Source organism: Oryctolagus cuniculus, chromosome 11, assembly GCF_051225735.1.
Source record: "Oryctolagus cuniculus isolate XC-2025 breed Fujian yellow rabbit chromosome 11, ASM5122573v1, whole genome shotgun sequence".
NCBI classification, from domain to species: domain Eukaryota; kingdom Metazoa; phylum Chordata; class Mammalia; order Lagomorpha; family Leporidae; genus Oryctolagus; species Oryctolagus cuniculus.
Genome location: NC_142877.1, coordinates 76,083,588 through 76,105,870, shown reverse-complemented (window position 1 = coordinate 76,105,870; position 22,283 = coordinate 76,083,588). Strand labels below are relative to the sequence as shown.

The window sequence follows — 22,283 nt, the reverse complement described above, 5'->3', positions numbered from 1 at the left end:
TCTATCTATAATCATCATCATCATAATCAATCATTTATATCTATTGAGGGGTGAGAAGCATTTAAAGATAGTTACTTTATTCTTGGGGAAGTAGTGATTATCTCTTTATAGATTCCTGTTTTCCTATATTTCATAGGACTTAGCCATGTTTCTCACCTATAATAACTCAAAATGTACAAAGTTTGCAAATAGGTAAGAGATATACTGTTGAATACACTTCCAAAGATTTTACACTTTTGGAATGGAAGAATTTGTAAGAGATGATATATGAAGAAGGAGAATTATTAAAAATGATTCTTTTAAAAGATTTTTAGAGCCTGTTAGTCATTTAAAACTTTGTTTAGTAAATAAGGAGTTAGTAAACACAAAATAATACTTGCAGTCATCACTATTTAATAGGTGCTGCCTAAGCATTTTACATAAATTTTCTCATTAAATCATAACAACAGTTCCAGGAATAGACAAAATTATAACTCACATTTTAAGAGAGTCAGATTAAAAAACAACTCAAGTAACTTACTCAAAGCCACATAGCTGATGAATGTTGAGACAAGTTTCAAACCCAGAAGTTCAGACTCCTAAGGTCATATTTTTAGTAAAATTCTGTATATGATTTAAAGAGGAGAGGAACTAGAATGCCTCTTGAATTGAAGTATAAAGACCTCAGATTTTATATGCCTCACAAAATTAGTTATGTTACAGAGTAGATCTGACTATGATACTCAACTCAGGAGATATTGATCAGCCATCACCAGGTAACAAGAACTTTTTTGTATGAAGGTTATTGATTACATGAGTAAAAATTTTTTAAGACTTTAAAGTACTGAGGTGACAGTGTTTATAGCAGTAACGTTGATAACTTCTTAAGAATTAGCCAGATAGAAAGGTATAGAGAGGAGTTCCAAGATGGCGGAATAGGGAGGGAGCTCACCGATAGTCCGGGAAAAGATAGTTTAATAAAAGTGGAGATACTGTAGTCTCAGGGAAGAGTTAGGGAAAAAAACTGCAGAGGAAACTCTTCCGGAACTAGTGGGACACAGTGGACCTACGTGGCGGGCATGGGCACGCAAGGCTCGGGACCCCAGCCACTGAGTCTATGCAGCAGCAGTGGAAAGGGAGGTGAGGCGAAACCGCAGTAGCCTGAGACATTGGAGGAAAGTGGCAGGAAGAGCCTAGAGGGAACAAGGCTTGAAGCCCTGTGGGGGAAAGTTCACCGGCCGAACTAGAGGAGAGAAAAAAATAAAGAAAAGGGACCAGTACTGACACAATTCTCTCTCCACTCACCTAACAAAGGTGGGGAAAACAATACAGCAGGTGCCATTTTGACATATGTAACAGCTGCGCCGGCTCAGGGCTGTACCCACCCTCGCCAAGCAGAAAAACCTGACTCTGGTGGGGAGAAACAACAGGAGGTTAAGACCTAGTGAATGTGTGGAGCATATGAACTGGGACTGAGGAAAAAAAAAACAAACTGAGGGTGTGTAGGAGAACTCACAGTGTGACTGTGATGTGAGTAGTCTCGGTGGGAAAAGCCACAAACTTGGTAACCTTGGCAACTGGTGGGAGACGTTACAGGGGAATCTGAGCTTACACTGAGGACTGCACAGATTCTTTGTGTGGTCCTTGAGACAGAGCAGATGAATATAATACCTACTGGGGCTAGCACTCAGGCACTGATTGCCATCAAGGAGAAGAGCTCAGCTGAGCGGAATTACTTCCCTTCTGAATAAAAAAAAAAAAGAGAGAGAGAGAGAAAAGATTTACCACAACAACCTGGGTGTGTCACGTTTGGCATACCCTTAACCCTGAAGAACTGAACAGAGCTCTCTGGCCACACCCACCACAAGCCTCTAGATTCACCAAAAGCAGACAATCCACTTAATCATCTACAGTCATAGTATAATGAGAAAAACCACCACAGCGAGGAAAAAAAAAAGAAGAAACCAAATATCTCTACAATGCCAAACAACAAATGCAGAAACTGAGGAATCAAGAACAAGGAAGACATTATGATGCCCCCAAATGAACATGACACTCCAATACAAGATTATGAAGATGATGAGATAGAAGAAATGCAAGATACAGATTTTTAAAAATTTATGATAAGAACATTTAGAAGTTATTGAAAACAAGTTCATGAACTACAGAAATCCATACTGGACAGGATAGAAAATATCTCTCATGAAAATGAAATCTTAAGGAGCAATCAAAATGAAATGAGGAATTTAGTAGAATATGAAATTGTGATATTAAACAGAAATCAAAATGAAATGAAGAATTCAATAGAACAAATGACAAATGCATTTGAGAGCCCTAAAAACAGATTCAGTGAGTTAAAAGAGAGAATATTGGACTTGGAAGACCGAGCACAGGAAAGTATGCAGTCAAACAAAAGAAAAGAAGAGGAAATTAGAAATCTAAAAAATAGTGTTGGGAATCTATAGGATACTATTAAAAAAAACCAACATTCAGGTTCTAGGAGTTCCTGAAGGCATGGAGAGAGAGAAAGGATTAGAAGGCCTTTTTAGTGAGATACTTGCAGAGAACTTCCTGGGTTTGGAGAAGGACAGAGACATCCTAGTACAGAAAGCTCATAGAACCCCTAGTAAACATGACCAAAAGAGATCCTCACCACGACACGTTGCAATCAAACTCACCACTGTGAAACATAAAGAAAAGATTCTAAAATGTGCAAGAGAGAAATGTCAGATTACTCTCAGAGGATCTCCAATCAGACTCACAGCTGACTTCTCATCAGAAACCCTACAGGCTAGGAGGGAATGGCGAGATATAGCCCAGGTACTAAGAGAAAAAACTGCCAGCCCAGAATATTATATCCTGCAAAGCTCTCATTTGTGAATGAAGGTGAAATAAAGACCTTTCAAAGCAAATAGAAATTGAAAGAATTTGTCGCCACTCATCCAGCCCTGCAAAAATGCTTCAAGATGTGCTACACACAGAAACACAGAAACACAACCATCAATACAAAAGAAGGTAAAGGGAGAAAACCTCCCAGTAAAAGATCACAGGAAGTTCCAAGCATATATTAGAAATATCTTTGGGCCGGTGCCGCAGCTCACTAGGCTAATCCTCCGCCTAGCGGCGCCGGCACACCGGGTTCTAGTCCCGGTCGGGGCGCCGGATTCTGTCCCGGTTGGTTGCCCCTCTTCCAGGCCAGCCCTCTGCTGTGGCCCGGGAGTGCAGTGGAGGATGGCCCAAGTGCTTGGGCCCTGCACCCCATGGGAGACCAGGAAAAGCACCTGGCTCCTGGCTCCTGCCATCAGATCAGCGCGGTGCGCCGGCCGCAGCGCACCGGCCGTGGTGGCCATTGGAGGGTGAACCAATGGCAAAGGAAGACCTTTCTCTCTGTCTCTCTCTCTCTCACTGTCCACTCTGCCTGTCAAAAAAATAAATAAATAAAAATAAAAAATAAAATAAAAGAAATATCTTTGAGAAAATGGCAGGGCAAAGTTACTACTTATCAATAGTCACATTGAATGTTAATGGTCTCAACACTCTAATTCAAAGACACAGACTGGCTGAATGGATTAAGGAACAAAACGCATATATTTGCTGCTTACAAGAACCACATCTTTCCAACATAGATGCATGCAGACTGAAAGTGAAAGGCTGGAAAAAGATATTCTATGCCAACAGAAACCAAAAAAGAGCTGGCGTAGCCATCTTAATATCAGACAAAATAAACTTTAACACAAAAACTGTTAAGGGAGACAAAGAGGGCTCTATGTAATGATTAAGCAATCAATTTAACAGGAAGATATAATAATTATCAATGTATATGCACGTAATTACAGGGCACTGGTTTATTTAAAAGATATGTTAAGGGACTTAAAGGGAGACTTAGACTCAATACAATAGTGTTGGGGGATTTCAGTATCTACTTTCAGAAATAGATCACCCAGACAGAAGATCAACAAGGAAACAAAAGATTTAATTGAAACTATAGCCCAAATGGATCTAACAGATATCTACAGAACTTTTCATCCTACACATAAAGAATTTACATTCTTCTCAGCAGTACATGGAATCTACTCTAGGACTGACCACATATTAGGCCAAAATGCAAACTCAGCAAATTCAAAAGAATTGGAATCATACCATGCAGCTTCTCCGACCACAGTGGAATGAAGCTGGAAATTAGCAACTCAGGAATCCCTAGAGCATACACAAACACATGGAGACTGAACAACATGCTGCTGAATGAACACTGGGTCATACAAGAAATCAAAAGAGAAATCAAAACCATTCTGGAAGTAAAGGAGGATAACAACACAACATATCAAAACTTATGGGATACAGCAAAAGCAGTGTTAAAAGGAAATTTTAGAGCAATAGGTGCCTACATCAAGAAATTGGAAAGGCACCAAATAAAAGAGCTATCAATGCATCTCAAGGATCTAGAAAAATTATAGCAAACCAGACCCAAAACTAGTAGGAAAAGATAAATAATTAAAATTAGAAGTAGAATCAGCAGAATTGAATCCAAAAAAACCTTACAAAGGATCAGCCAAACGAGGAGCTGGTTTTTTGAAAAAAATAAACAAAACTGACACCCCATTGGCCCATCTAACTAAAAAAAAGAAGAGAAAAGACCCAAATCAATAAAATCAGAGATGAAAAAGGAAACGTAACAACAGACACCACAGAAATAAAAAGAATCATCAGAAATTACTACAAGGACTTGTATGCCAGCAAACAGGGAAATCTATCAGAAATGGATTGTTTCATGGACACATGAAACCTACCTAAATTGAACCAGGAAGACACAGAAAACCTAAACAGACCCATAACTGAGACAGAAATTGAAACAGTAATAAAGGCCCTCCCAAGAAATAAAAGCCCAGGACAGGATGGATTCATTGCTGAATTCTATCAGACATTTAAAGAACTAACTCCAATTCTTCTCAAACTAATCGAAACAGAGGGAATCGTCCCAAATTCTTTCTATGAAGCCAGCATCACTTTAATCCCTAAACCTGAAAAAGATGCAGCATTGAAAGAAAATTACAGACCAATGTCCCTGATGAACATAGACACAAAAATCCTCAATAAACTCCTGACTAATAGAATGCAACAACACATCAGAAAGATCATCCACCCACACCAAGTGGGATTTATCCCTGGTATGCAGGGATAGTTCAATGTTCACAAATCAATCAATGTGATACACCACATTAACAAACTGCAGAAGAAAAACCATATGATTATCTCAATAGATGCAGAGAAAGCATTCGATAAAATACAACACCCGTTCATGATGAAAACTCTAAGCAAATTGGGTATAGAAGGAACATTACTCAATACAATCAAAGCAATTCATGAAAAACTCATGGCGAGCATCTTATTGAATGGGGAAAAGCTGGAAGCATTTCCACGAGATCTGGTACCAGACAGGGGTGCCCACTCTCACCACTGCTATTCAATATAGTAATGAAAGCTTAAGCCAGAGCCATTAGGCAAGAAAAAGAAATTAAAGGGATACAAATTGGGAAGGAAGAACTCACACTATCCCTCTTTGAAAATGATATGATTCTTTATTTAGGGGATCCAAAGAACTCTGCTAAGAGACTATTGGAACTCATAGAAGAGTTTGGCAAAGTAGCAGGTTATAAAATCAATGCACAAAAATCAATAGCCTTTGTATACACAGGCAATGCCATGGCAGAGAAAGAGCTTCTAAGATCAATCCCATTCACAACAGCTACAAAAACAATCAAATATCTTGGAATAAACTTAACCAAGGATGTCAAAGAACTCTATGATGAGAATTACAAAATCCTAACAAAAGAAATAGAAGAGGATACCAAAAAATTGAAAAATCTTCTATGCTCATGTATTGGAAGAATCAATATCATCAAAATGTCCATTCTCCCAAAAGCAATTTATTGATTCAGTGTGATACCAATCAAAATACCAAAGACCTTCTTCTCAGATCTGGAAGAAATGATGCTGAAATTCATATGGAGACACAGGAGACCTCGAATAGCTAAAGCAATCTTGTACAACAAAAACAAAGCCGGAGGTATCACAATACCAGATTTCAGGTCTTACTACAGGGCAGTTATCAAAATAGCATGGTACTGGTACAGAAACAGATGGATAAACCAATGAAACAGAATTGAAACACCAGAAATCAATCCAAACACCTACAGCCAACTTATATTTGATCAAGGATCCAAAACCAATCCTGGAGCAAGGACAGTCTATTCAATAAATGGTGCTGGGAAAATTGGATTTCCACGTGCAGAATCATGAAGCAAGACCCCTACCTTTCACCTCACACAAAAATTCACTCAGCATGGATTAAAGACCTAAATCTACGACCTGACATCACCAAATTATTAGAGAGCATCAGAGAAAACCTGCAAGATATAGGCACTTGCAAAGACTTCTTGGAAAAGATCCCCGAGGCACAGGCAGTCAAAGCCAACATTAACAATTGGGATTACATCAAATTTAGAAGTTTTTGTACTGTAAAAGGAACCGTTAGGAAAGTGAAGAAGAAACCAACAGAATGGGAAAATATTTGCAAACTATGTAATAAATAAAGGATTAATAACCAGAATCTACAAAGAGATCAAGAAACTCCACAACATCAAAACAAACAACCCACTTAAGAGATGCACCAAGGATTTCAATAGACATTTTTTAAAAGAAGAAATCCAAATGGCCAACTGACACAAGAAAAATGTTCAGGATCACTAGAAATCAGGGAAATTCAAATCAAAACCACAATAAAGTTTCACCTCACCCCAGTTAGAATTATTCACATTCAGAAATCTACCAACAACAGATGCTGGTGATGATGTGGTTAAAAAGGGACTCTAACCCACTGTTGGTGGGAATGCAAACTGGTCAAGCCACTATGGAAGTCAGTTTGGAGATTCCTCAGAAACCTGAATATAACCCTACCATACAACTCAGCAATCCCTCTCCTTGGAATTTACCCAAAGAAAATTAATTTGACAAATACAAGTGCTGTCTGCACCTCAATGTTTAATGTAGCTCAATTCACAATAGCTAAGACCTAGAACCAACCTAAATGCCCATCAACAGTAGACTGGATAAAGAAATTATGGGATATGTACTCTATAGAATACTATAGAGCAGTAAAAAAAAATGAAATCCAGTCATTTGCAACAAAATGGAGGAATATGGAAAACATCATGCTGAGTGAAATAAGCCAGTCCCAAAGTGACAAATATCATATGTTCTCCCTGATCAGCGACACTAACTGAGCACCAAAGGGGAAACCTGTTGAAGTGAAATGGACACTGTGAACAGTGACTTGATCAGCCCTTGTCCTGTCTATCGAGGAACAAGTTAATACTATATCCCCTTTAGTATTTTTTTGTTCTACTTAATACCATTGGTTGAACTCTTTGATTAACACACAATTTTCCTTAGGTGTTTAAATTTAACTGAAAAGTGATCCCTGTTAAATATAAGAGTGGGAATAAGAGAGGGAGGAGATGTACAATTTGGGACATGCTCAATCGGACTTACCCTAATGGTAGAGTTAGAAACAGGCCAGGAGATTCCAATTGAATCCCATCAAGGTGGCATATAACAATGCCATCTCACTAGTCAAAGTGATCAGTTTCAGTTCATAATTGATTATAATGATAGGATTAAGAGTCAAAGCGATCACATAAACTAGACTAGTGTCTGCTAATACTAACTGATAGAATTAACAAGGAGAGAATGATCCAACATGGGAAGTGGGATACACAGCAGACTCATAGAATGGCAGATGTCCTAAACAGTCCTCTGGCCTCAGAATCAGCCCTTGAGGCATTTGGATCCATCTAAAAAGCACATGAGAGTATTGTAGGCATGGAAAGCCAAGACACTCTGGAAAAAAAAAAAAAAAGAAAGAAAAAAAGAAAAGAAAATGACCTAAATGAAACATCTCTGACTGAGATCCCTGTGGAAAGAATGGGCCATCAAAAAAGGAGATACCTTTCTCTGAAGGGAGGAGAACTTCCACTTTGACTATGACCTTGTCTAAATAAGATCGGAGCTGGCAAACTCGAAAGGCTTCTGTAACCTTGACAACTCATGACAAGAGCCTGCAGTAATTACTGACACCATAAACAAGAGTGTCAATTGTTAAATCAACAACAGGAGTCACTGTGCTCTTACTCCCTTGTAGGATCTCTGTCCCTAATGTGTTGTACAATGTGAATTAATGCTATAACTAGTACTCAAAGAGTACTTTACACTTTGTGTTTCTGTGTGGGTACAATCTGTTGAAATGTTTACTTAGTATATACTAAATTGATCTTCTGTATATCAAGATAATTGAAAACAAATGTTGATGTGAATGGGATGGGAGAGGGAGCGGGAGATGGGATGATTGCGGGTGGGAGGGAGCTTATTGGGGGAAATAGCCACTATAATCCAAAAGTTGTACTTTGGTAATTTATATTTATTAAATAAAAGTTAAAAAAAGAAAGGTATAAAAGCTACTGGATTAGGATGTGCTGAACTTAAGTAAAGAAGTAAGTGTTTTCAGAAGGTGTGAAGGTCCTTCATACAGTTTATGGAAAGTAGAATTAAAAGATAAGTTTATTTTGGGGCAGAAAAACTTTTGAAACCCATGCATACAAATAATGTTTTTCAATGTTGTTTCTGAATTTTATATGAAAATTTAAATATCAAAAATCAGAAGGAATTATGTTGCTAGGCATTCCTGCTTCCAGCTCAAAAAACTACAATAGGATTGTAACAGTAATAATGATTTTCCTAAAGTTCTTGAAAAATTAGTACATAATTTCACCAAAATTAAATACTATTTACCATAATTTCTCTAGCATTTTTCATAAGAAAAATAAATGATTAGCATTTGACCTAATAGTTAAGACACCTGGGTCCCACACTGGAGTACTTGGATCAAATACCTGGCTCTAGTTCCTAACTTTCACTGACACCCATGTGGGAGATCTGCATTAAGTTTCCAGACCCTTGCTTTGGCCCAGACCAGTCCCAGCCACTTGTGAGCATCTGAGATATAAACCAGTGAATGGGAATTTCTCTCTTTGCCTCCCTCTCTCTCTCTCTGAGCGTGTCTCTGTGTGTCTGTGTGTCTCTGTGTGTGTGTCTCTTGCCTATCAAACAAATATTAAGAAAAACATACTCCTGATTTAAATACTTTTTATTGGTTTTTGAATTATGTGATAATAGTACTAAAATTCTGATTTATTAGCTGATTTCCTAGTCAAATGTCAGTTTCTTATTTTCTGAAATTTAAACATTAAGTATTATAAAGTATATTTTAATAAATATGTGGCAACTACTACTGTTTGTAGACTGAGGAGTCTTCAAAATGTTCAAGGAAAATGTATATTATGAAACAAAATAAATTCACCAGTTTTGGGCACCAAATAAACTTATCTTTTAATTCATTTTTTCCATAAACTTTGTTTTAAAGTTTTATTTTTTTATTTGAAAGAGGGAGTTACAAAGAAGGAGAGGCAGAGAAAGAGAGAGAGAGAGAGACAGACAGAGAGAGGGAGAGAGAGAAAGAATCTTCCGTCCACTGGCTCACTCCCCAAATGGCCACAAAAGTCAGGGCTGGGCCAGGCCAAAGTCAGGAGCCAAGAACTCCAGCTGGGATCTCCCATATGGGTTCATGGGCCCAAGGACTTGGGCCATCTTCCACTGCTTTCCCAGGCACATTAGCATGAAGCTGAATAGGAATTGGAGCAACTGGGACTCAAACCAGGACCTATATGGGATGTTGGTGCTGCAGGCATCGATTTTACTCACTATACAACAATGCTGGCATGAACATAAATTTTTTGAAGTCCCCTGATATTTAAAAGTGAAAAGGATTAAAATTACTCATTCTGAAACCACGGTCTGAAGATGGGTTTTTGGGTCTCTGATATCTCTGAAATTAAATGTAAAATCATATGTTTGAATGCATTCCCCTTCTCACCCATATGGAAACATTTCATATTAGTTATAGAATTGTGACAGTGTCCATAGACTAGATATTTAAATTATGACCCTCCAGAAAGCTCAGAAAAAGCTTACATCAGAATTAAAGTCTGGTCCTTTACTTTTGCTATTAGGAGAAATATAAAATGAAAACAGTCATATCCCTAGTAGGGCAAAGAACAAGAAAGGTGAAAATGACTTGCCCCTCTAGTAATATTCATCATCCCCAAGCCTCAACTCTTCAAAATTGTTGATGTTCTTTTTAAGCCCAAGTGAACAAGACTATAATCTTAAAATATTTCCTGTTACTGCTCCCACAGGGCTGAGAACATGCAAACATACACACGCACACCAAATTTTAATAATTCTGCATGTGAAAGAATGAAAAAGAACCCCATTCTATACAACATGAAAAAGTCAACACCAGATATATTAAAGACGTTAACAGAAGATGTGAAAAACTCCTAGAAGAAAAAAAAATTAGGGAAAGCCTCATAAAACTGGTCTTTGTAGTGCTCTCATAGATGATGATACCAAAAGCACAGACAACAAAAACAAGAATAGACAAGTATATATCAAACTAAAAATCTCTGCACAGCAAAAGAAACTATCAACAGAGTGAACAAGAACCCTATGGAATGGGAGAAAATATTGACAGATCATCTATCCTATAGAGGTTACTGTCAAAAATTTATAATAGGATTCCCACAATTCAATTTTCAAAAACCAGAAAGTAAATCAAAAACAAAGAACCTGATTAAATAAAGGGTAAAGGACTTGGCCAGACATTTCTCGAAAGAAGTCATACAAGTGGCTGACAGGTATACAAAAAGGTGCTGAGCAACCCTAATGATTAGAGAAATACAAATTAAAACTACAATGAGGTATTTCCTCACACCTGTTAGGATGGCTGTTAACAAAAAAACAAGAAACACAAAGAAAAAATACTGATGAAGTTGTAGAGAAATTTAAAACCTTGTAATTTGTTGGTAGAAATGTAAAATTATACAGTTTTTATGTAATACAGCATAAAGTTTCTACAAAAGGCTAAAAATAGAACTACCCTGGGATTCTGCAATTCTACCTCTTGATAAACATCCAAAAGAATTGAGATCAGGATCTTAAAGAAATATCTGCACTCTTATGTTCATGCAGCTTTATTCACAGTAGCCAAAAGATATGAACATAGTTCTTTGACAGACAAATGGAGACAGAAAATGTGACATATCTAAATAATGGAATATTATTTGACCTTTAAAAAAGGGAAATATCATTTGCAACAATGTGGAAGTACCTAGAAGACATGTTATGTGACATATCAGTTGTAAAAAAGAAAAACAAAGCCTAATTCCACTGAGATGAGTTTTCTAAAGTAGTCAAACTTACGGAAGCAGAAAATAAACCATGGTTCCATTAGCTGGAAAAAATGGAGATTAACTAATCAATGATTAAAAAGTTTTTCTACTGGATTAATAGTTTCTAGAGAGTCTCTTTACAATAGAGTGCCCATAGTCAAAGAAATGATATTGTGCGCTTAAAAAAATTTTTAGGAAGTTTCATTTCATGTTAAGTTGCCAAAACTTCTGATAAAATTTTATTGTGGAAACTATCCAAAATCAATATAATGCAGAAAAAAATGTAAATGTGTGAATGTGCTTATTCCTTAGTAGGGTATTACTGCATCAAATAGTAGATTATAAACCTAATGATGGCCGGCGCCGCGGCTCACTAGGCTAATCCTCTGCCTTGCGGCGCCGGCACACCAGGTTCTAGTCCCGGTCGGGGCACCGGATTCTGTCCCGGTTGCCTCTCTTCCAGGCCAGCTCTCTGCTGTGGCCAGGGAGTGCAGTGGAGGATGGCCCAAGTGCTTGGGTCCTGCACCCCATGGGAGACCAGGAGAAGTACCTGGCTCCTGCCATCGGATCAGCGTACTGTGCTGGCCGCAGTGCACCAGCCGTGGCAGACATTTGAGGGTGAACCAATGGCAAAGGAAGACCTTTCTCTCTGTCTGTCTCTCTCACTGTCCATTCTGCCTGTCAAAAAAAAAAAAAAAAAACTAATGATACCTAATAAATTTAAAAAATGTTTATTTATTTTCATCTACTTTGAAAGGAAGAACAGTGAAGAGCCAGAGAGAGAAAGAGAGTGACCAAGAGGAAGAGAAAGACAACAATGCCTACAACAGCTAGAGAAGGGCCAGGCCAAAGCCAGAACTCCATCCTGTTCTCTCGTATGGATGGCTTGGGCTCAAGCACTTGAGTCATCATCTGCTTCTTCCATGATGAATTAGGAAGAAGCTGGATCAGCAGCAGAGATGCTGGGACTTAAACTGATGCTCTGATATGGTATATGAGCAGCCCAAGTAGTGACTTAAACCACTATACCATAATTCCTACCTCTCTAGTGGATGGAATGGTAGGCATCATTTATTATCCATATAATCTGGTTTTATGAGCATGCATGAGTATATACCATATTTGAGTAGACAAAATAATGCAAAGTTAAATTATTTGAGGTAAAATAATTTACATGTATGATAAAATAATGTAACTTTTTTTTTTGACAGGCAGAGTGGACAGTGAGAGAGAGAGAGAAAGGTCTTCCTTTTTGCCGTTGGTTCACCCTCCAATGGCCGCCGTGGCCAGCGCACTGTGCTGATCCGATGGCAGGAGCCAGGTGCTTCTCCTGGTCTCCCATGGGGTGCAGGGCCCAAGGACTTGGGCCATCCTCCACTGCACTCCCTGGCCACAGCAGAGAGCTGCCTGGAAGAGGGGCAACCGGGACAGAATCCGGCGCCCCGACTGGAACTAGAACCCGGTGTGCCGGCGCCGCAAGGCGGAGGATTAGCCTAGTGAGCCACGGCGCTGGCTGAAAATAATGTAACTATTTTAAAATGGTATGTGATAAAACAATGTTAAGACAACTTCATAAACAATGATTACATTAATCAGACCTGAAATCAGAGTAAAGCTAAAAGTGGAAATTACGAAGATTTTCTAAAAAGTTCATGTAAAATACACCCTAAAGGAAAACTATGCAAAGATTTCTCAAATTTTTACAACACAATAAATTCATCTTTTACTCCCATTTTCACAAACATTTATATTCATATGCGTTTTGTGTAAACCACTTGGCACTTTGTGAGCAAAGATAAAGAAATGCTATTTTGCTGCTCATTCTAAAAATAGTCTATAAGTCAAATGCTACATAAATTCACATATACTACATTGACACATGACTATAATATTTATAAACACAATTTCTCATACAAAATAATTTTTAACAGTGAATGGTGTTCAAACAGCACCTTGCATGTAACAAGCTAAAGATATGTACTTGATGCTATGTGATGACATATGCAGCATTATTTGAATAAGATATACAAAATTCCATCCAGGGGCATACACTACTATAATTTAACATCTCTGTGGTACTAATATGATTCTCAGATGTAGTGTTTCTAATAGGACTATTATACTAACATTATTTATGTCATTTTTCCTATGACTCAGAAAAATGTAACCCACTAACTTATCCAAGTCAGTGACTGAAATTTCCTGTGTAACTTTAGTTTTGTCTCTGCACTGTCTTTATGCTGGTACAGGCTACAGGGTTATATCTGTGACACAAACTTAGGCTTATCAGAGAGAGAATGACAATTAAACTATATTTTAAAGACTTATTGTGATACAGTTTTTAGACCTTGAGATCTTGACAAATTATTTAAATATCTTCTCCTGAGTATCATGAAATATGGGGTTAACATTATTTACCTAAAATTTAAAAAAAAGAAGCAAAAGATTTTAATTGACCAATGTATAAGATTACTAAATGGTTCCTGCTTCTTTGTTGAGAGAAAGGAAGCTAAGTACAAGCAGTTTTACCTTGAGAACAAATCAAATAAACTTAAGCATTTATTAAATTATAGCATTTTTACTTGATAAAACAGATGAGATGAATTTAAAAACTTTTTCTCATTTCTAACATTATATGTCAAAACCGGAACATAAATTGTCTTTTGAGAGACTACATATTTTTCAAGCACTTGGGGAATAAACAACAGAAACAATAAAGTAGTTTGAAATCCCTTCCAGATGTATGATTACATAAATCTTTGATATCTGATTATCAGATGGAGAGTGAGATAAAGCTCAAAACACTTTAAAAAAACCTATTTTTGTTTCCAGTAGAAACTGGCCGATGTAATAAAATCTTACAGAGAACAGTCTGACACTGGAAAGGACTTGACTTTGGAAGTAGAATGGATTACTTGTTAAGATTTTCCCTGGAATGTATTCTGTTCAAGTATCATTGCTGAACCTTTGTGCATCCTAAGTGACCAATCAGTCAAAAAGAACTTGACTTGTGTGAGCCAAAATTTGTATAAAGAACTTGACTTTGGTATGAAGTCACCACTTACAGAAATATTACTTTCAAGTCTATTCCTGTGGGGGACATGAATTTAAAGATATGGTTGGAGGAAATTCTGATCAGTTGAGTAGGACTAATCATAATGTTATGTTTAACTGTCAAGAAAGGAATTCAGATAGGTAAGCATGTGCCAGCTGAAAAATAAACTAGGAGAAACTCCTTGTGGGAGATCTAAGGAAAATGAAAACAGCTCGGGGAAATTAGCAGTTTTGACAATATGTGAGTCAATTTTGAATAAATAAAATCTAGAAAGTTTAAGATCTTAAATAGTTCTTTGCGACTTAACCTGCTAGAAAGGCAAATAATCCATCAGAGTTCTAAATTTAATTATTTCTTAGTACATCTATTCAAAAGATATTCTTTACAGAGAATTGAGAAAAAGAAAAGGTGAGAAGGAGAGTTGAATTACAGTCTTGCAAAAGAGGCAGTGATCAAAGAAAACTGTGCAACTGAAAAGAAGAAATCACACTGTGAAAATAAATGCAATTCTGTGATACTTTTCCCCATGATTTAACTCGTGAAAAAACTCATTAAAAGTTTTTGTTTGCATAGCAAGGAACATCTTTTTATCTGTCTAAAAATGCATTTTGCCAGTTGTTATTAACAATAACAATAACTGGAAAAGTCAACTTTAAAAAATGTGACTTTTGGACAGCTCCATTTGGAATAATGAATCAGGACAATAGGTTATCAAAAAATGACATTATCTAACTTCAAAAAATTATAGTGAAGGATATCAGGAATATATCTGCTGTATTTCTGTGTCTAAAGTATGACAGCAGGTATTGGCAGCTGCTTGAGTAATGTAACACCTTTTAATAAGCTACAGTGCCTGGTAAGGCTCTGGAGGAGTTATCAAAGAATTATATAAATTGGTTTTTAATTTAGTCTTCCTTAGCAAGGTTCAGTTAGTTTTAAAATCTGTAGTTGGCTCAGTGACATTTTTGCATGGTGAACCTTCATTTTACCCCAATAAATTTTTGCAGTGGGAAAGAAAATTTTCATTAACATGTCTTTCAAGTTTGCAAAACTCATAATATTATAAAGTTAAAAATGCATGTCTTGTGAAAGCAAGTGGCATATCTTTCATTTAACTCATGTGTCTGCAATATCTGAGTATTTTGTCTTTTGTGTTTGCAGGCCACAGTTATCACTGCGAAAAAAAAAGAGGAGCAGAGGCAAGAAAAAAAGTTCGTTGGTATATACTTATTATTTGTCAGTTTTCCAAATATATCCAGTTGGGTAAGATGAAGTAGAGGTTTTCTAAGTAATAAAATCATTTATGTTCTTTTATGTAATTATAAATTCAGTTTTTATCACAATGATCCCTTTCCCCATTCCACCTGTTTTCATGCTTGACCTAAACTCTAACTTTAAAGTTCTTATTTGGAAACCCTACCTCTTTGTGTATAGTTATACCGCATATTTGAAATATGATGTGTTCCACCTCTTGAACAGAATGCATCCCTTTTAGTATAAAACAAATTTTGATTTTGTTCTATGTTGTTTCTTCAAAGAAACATTTTGAATAAAGTTGAAGGGCTAGTAGAGTATACAAATTCAGTAGTTTGTATATGGTCAAGTGTTTCATTTTGAAAGCCACTCTTTTAGAAAAGGAAAAAAAAAAGCATGAATAACAGAATATATTGGGCTTCAAGAAGTTAATTCAAATGAAATAAAGAGACATGTTTGCAACTAATCATAATGTAAGAATGATTAACATAATAGAAATGAAAACAGATCACTATGGAAATGCTTTAGAGATAATCAAACATTCTTAAAACTAAAAAAAAACATAGCGTCAATAAATATTTTTGTACTTTAAGTTATTTGCTACAGAAAAAGAAATTATTATATTAGGTTAATTACAAGTAATTATAGCTGTAGCATTTGGCTGCCATACTTAGAGATCTTTGGAACAATGTAGCCATTTTATTGTATGTACATAATGGGGATTTCTGAGAAAGAGGTAAAATAGGAAGGGGAATAAATTTTTGAGGAAATAATGCTTCAAAACTTTGTATCATACTTGATGAAAACCTTTGACTTTCAGGCCCATTCTCAGAAACACTAGTTAGATTATTCAACCAGTTTTCAAGATATACTAAAAGGCAGTTATAATCAAAACAGCCTATTACTGGCAAAAAAAAAAAAAAAAAAAAAATGGAAACCAATGAAACAGAGTAGAAACTCCAGATACCAATTCAAGCATCTACAATCAACTTATCTTTGACAAAGCAGCTAAAATCAATCCTTGGAGCAAAGACAGTCTCTTCAACAAATGGGAAAACTGAATCTCTGCATGTAGAAGTACGAAACTAGACCCCTACCTTACACATTACACAAAAATCCATTCAAAATGGATCAAAGACTTGAATCTACAATCCAATATCATCAAATTACTAGAGATCACTAGGGAAACTGTAAGATATTGGAATAGGCAAAAACTTCTTTGAAAAGATCCCAGAAACACAGAAACTCAGGCAATCAAAGCCAAACTTGAAAAACAAGCTTACATCAAGCTGAGAAACTTCTGCACTCAAACGAAACACTGAGCAAAGTGAAGAGCAACCTACAGAATGGGGGAAAATATTTGCATTAAGTTGACACAGGATTAATATCCAGAATCTATAAAGAGCTCAAGAAATTCAACAATAACAAAACAAACAATCCAATTAAGAAATGAGCAAAGAACTTTGAACAGGCATTTTTCAAAAGAGGAAATTCAAATGGCAGACATGTGAAGAAATGTTCAGGATCACTAACAATAAGGCAAATGCAAATCAAAACCACTATGTGATTTTACCTCACCCCAGTTAGAATGGCTCTCATACAGAAATCAACAATAAGTACTGGTGAGGATGTGGGAAAAAAGGTACCCCAATCCACTGTTGGTGGGAATGTAAGCTAGCATTGCCACTGTGGAAGACAGTATAGAGGTATCTCAGGAATCTGAAAATAGATCTACCATATGACCCAGCAATCCCACTCCTGGGAATTTACCCAAGGGAAATGAAATCAGCATATGAAAGCGTTATCTGTACCTCCATGTTCATTGAAGCTCAATTCACAATAATTAAGATATGAAATCAAGCAAGATGTCCATCAACTGTTGACTGGATAAAGAAATTATGGCATGTATACATAATGGAACACTACTCAGTAGTAAAAAAAGAAAAAATCTTGTCTTTTCCAACAAAATGGATACAACTGGAAACCATTTGTACATAGTGAAATTAGCCAGTCCCACAAACACAAATACCATATAGTCTCCCTGATTTGGGGTAACTAATAGAGTACCTCAAATGTAATGTATAGGAGTGAAATGGATATTTTGAGATTCAATGATTGTTTACAACCTTTGTCTCTACTGTTAAGGAACAGTGTTTTCCCTCATCCTTATTTGTTGAATTCTTTGGGTTAATCTTATTAGTATAAAGTAAACTAAAAATAGATTTTTATAAAAATTAACAGTGGAAATAGGAGAGAGAGGAGGGAAAAGGGTGAGGGCATGGGTTAGAGAGGGTATGATGGGATGAATCACTATGTTCCTAAATCTGTATAGGAAAAGCATGAAATTTTTATACCTTAAATAAAATTTAAAAAATAAAAAAAAAACAAAACAACAAAAAGACAATGTAGTATATTAACAAAAAGATGTGCTACTTAACAAAAGAAAGAAATATTAGTGCATACAATAACATATATCATTGTCATATTAATGAAAAAGCCAAATCAAGGAATAAATATTGTATTCCACTTATATGGATTTCCTAGAAAATATAAAATTACAGAGATAAGATTCAGATAGTTGATTCTCTGTACCTGTAGATTCTTTCTTTAAAGGATCAACCAACCATAGAGCAACACTATTTAAAAAAACACTGAACATGTACTGACTGTTTTTTCTAGTAATTATTCCCCAAACAATATAGCATAGCATTTTTACACATAGCATTAACATTGTATAAGTAGCATAAGTCATTCAAAGATGATTTAAAATAAACAAGACAATCCGTGTAGGCTATATACAAATATGACATGATCTTATATAAGGAACTGGAGAGAATTCACAAATTTTTATATCCATGGAGGGGTCCTGGATAACAAGGGATGATCAGCATATGATTCATTGGCATTTCATGTGGAAGTTAATTGAGACTTATTGTAAAATTGCAAGAGAATTTGGTGCTGATATTACGACAGCTTTCTAAACCTGCACTGCTAGAGTAGATGTTTAACCTAGCAGGAAGGATACCCACATCCCCTTTAGAGTACCTTGATTTGATCCCAGCTTCCTGCAGTGCACATGCTGAGAGCCAGCCATGATGACTCAGGTAGGTTCCTGCCACCCACTTGGAGAAATCTGGATTGCATTCCTGGCTCTTGGCTCCAGCTCTGCCCCAGCCTATCATTGTGGGCATTTGCAGAGTGAACCAGTGGATGGGCTCTGCCTTTCTCTCTCTCTCTCTCTCTCTCTCTCTCTCTATCACTGCCTCTCAAATAAATAACATTATAAAAATAAATTAATTAAATATGCATTTTAGTGATGACTACACAATTAAGTTTGCTGAATATAAATCTACTGAAATAATTAAATTACACACTTAAATGAATATCATGGCATGTAAATTATACCTTAACAAAGCTATTGAAAAATTCTCTATCAAGAAAGAAAAAAATGAGGAATGGAGAATGATAGGATGGAGGAAAGGAAGAAACTAAAGTTTGAAGTTTTGATTCCTGTAGATTACTATATCACATTAAAATTATTTCTGAACACAATTTACCATGTACTGATTACCTCCCCAGTAGTCACTTTTATATTTGGTTTTGCTTTCTGTGTTTACAGTTATCTGCAGTCAATCAGGGTCCAAAATTATCAAATGGAAAATTTCAGTGTAAAATAAGTAATTTATAAATTTTTTCTTTTCTATTTTCATTTGAAAGATGGACAGAAGGAAAGAAGAGAAATATTCTACCTGCTGATTCATCCATCCCCAAATGTCTGCAGTAAGCAGGCTGAGCCAGGCAGATGCCAGGAACTGAGATTCGGCCTGGTTCTTCCACTTGGGTGCCTGGGACACAAGTATATGCATCACTTGCTGCCTCCCAATGTGGGCATTAGCAGGAATCTGGATCAGAAGTGATTTTGTTGATAATCAAAGGAGGTACTGTCATATGGGATGATGCAAGCATCCCAAATGATGATTTAACCTCTGCACCAAACACTTGCCCCCATAAGTTTAACAAAAACTATTGTTACACTACACCATTATAAATATTCAATTTTATTCGTTATTGTTAATTTCTTTTTTTTAAATTCTTTTGCCCTTCCTGGGGTTACGATGGGCAGTAAGATGCCCGGGAAGTAAGTCTGCCAGCCAGGTCGTTCAGGTAGTCAAACCACATACCCCATTAATAAGGTTCCCTGACAGAAGAGACAATCCTAAAGCCAATGTGTCTGAAGCTTTGAGATCAGCTGGACTACCATCTCAAACTTCTGCAATTGAACAGCATGCTAAGGGAAGTAAATCACCATATTAGCTGATGTATGAGGGGCCACTGGACACTGCCGAAATCATTAAATAATTACCTCAGAAATACAGACAGAAAACTGTACTCAAGAAGCAATGGGGGACGGCGCTGCAGCTCACTAAGCTAATCCTCCACCTTGCGGCGCCGGCACACTGGGTTCTAGTCCTGGTCGGGGCACTGGATTCTTTCCTGGTTGCCCCTCTTCCAGGCCAGCTCTCTGCTGTGGCCCTGGAAGGCAGTGGAGGATGGCCCAAGTCCTTGGGCCCTGCACCCCATGGGAGACCAGGATAAGCATCTGGCTCCTGGCTTTGGATCAGTGCGGTTCGCCGGCCACAGCGCTCTGGCCGTGGCAGCCATTGGAGGGTGAACCAACGGCAAAGGAAGACCTTTCTCTCTGTCTCTCTCTCTCACTGTCCACTCTGCCTGTCAAAAAAAAAAAAAAAAAAAAAAAAAAAGAAATGGAATTTAACCAATGTGGAAGTCCCAAGTAACTGCTGTAGCTGCTGCTTGTCATCAGACAGAATTGTCTTTATAGTAAAGGACTCCCAAAATGACAAATTGTATATTAAATAATTTTAATAAATATTCTGTAAAAATAATGAAATATAGAAAATTTAGATGAATTCCTGCATCTCCTAATTTATGTATCTTGGTCAGCTTCTCTATAAGCTTACCTGTTTATATACTTTATGCTTATTAAAGCATACATTTTTAAAAAATTCTTTCAAAAATTTTATTGGCTGGTGCTACGGCTCAATAGGCTAATCCTCCACCTGTGGTGCCGGCACACCGGGTTCTAGTCCCGGTTGGGGCACCAGGTGCTAGTCCCGGTTGCTCCTCTTCCAGTCCAGCTCTCTGCCGTGGCCCGGGAGTGCAGTGGAGAATGGCCCAAGTGCTTGGGCCCTGCACCCGCATGGGAGACCAGGAGAAACATCTGGCTCTTGGCTTCGGATCAGTGCGGTGTGCCGGCCGCAGCAGCCATTGGGGGGTGAACCAATGGAAAAGGGAAGACCTTTCTCTGTCTCTCTCTCACTGTCCACTCCGCCTTGAACCAATGGAAAAAGGAAGACCTTTCTCTGTCTCTCTCTCACTGTCTACTCTGCCTGTCAAAAAATAATTTATTAATATAAGGTGAACAAATTTCATGTATTTCATATATACAGATTGAGGAGCATAGTGAAAACTCTCACTCTAACCTCCCTCCTGACCACACTTCCACCCTCCCGCATTCTCCTTCCATTCTTATTTTTTCTTTCAATTTTACAGTGACATTTTTCCGTTTATTTTATAATCATGAGCTTAACCCTCCACAAATAGTACAAAATAGTACAAATAGTACTACAAAATAGTACAAATAGTACAAAAAAAAGCACTTTTCCCAACAGTAGAAGGCTGTGTAAAATAATCAAATCACAAAATGTCAATTTCATTCTATACATTTTCTGTATTGTTAATTTCTTACCATGCCAAATTTATAAATTCAACTTTATAATAGTCATGTATGTGTATAAGAAGAAACACAGTCTATCTATATACATTTTTATATATTTACATAAATATATATACAGTATATACTTATCTATATAAAATATGTGCTTCATATTTATTCATATATTCATATACATATTTGTATAAAATATATTAAAAGTGTCTGTATACTTTATATATGTTTATAGATAAATGTATACTTTATATTTTATATATAAATATATATACACAATATATACTTTATATATATTTATAAAATATATACTTTATATATAAATATATAATATGTATTTCTATAAACAGTGTATGTATATAATGTACATATATTTATGTTAAAATTGCACACACACACACACACACACACACATATATATATGGCTTGCTACTATCCCTAATTTCTGAAATATTCCATAGAATGAAGCCTTGAATCCTATCACCCACAGATAAAAGAAGATAAATGTAATGTTTTCCATCCATTGGGGACATGAAAAAACTCTGCCCTCAAGTCACCATGACAGACAAACAGAGCTGAGTATCTGAGGAAAAGTGAGATTATAGTTAAAATTTAGATAAGAAATTCTATAGGAATAATTAATTAACTGTAATGGAGGATTCTAAAGAGCATTTCAGGCAGCACAGTGTATCTAAGTTAGTGGTGGAAAGATTGATAGGATTTAACAATGTGGAATCAACATGTGCAAATGTATATATGCTCTAAATATACTTATATGTATATATAGACTTATATATTTATATATATATAAATGTGTGGCTAGAAAAGTATCAAAAATTTAAGGATGCTCCTACAGAGAGAGCCTGTAATTTCTTTTAAAAACACTTATTAGGAAGTATATATTAGC

General features: G+C 36.5%; 1 pseudogene; it reads left to right on the top strand.

The window, feature by feature from the left end:
- The first annotated feature begins 1,058 nt into the window (after nt 1-1,058).
- LOC100352751 (alpha-ketoglutarate dehydrogenase component 4 pseudogene) lies at nt 1,059-20,426 on the top strand (annotated as a pseudogene).
- The last annotated feature ends 1,857 nt before the right edge of the window (nt 20,427-22,283 follow it).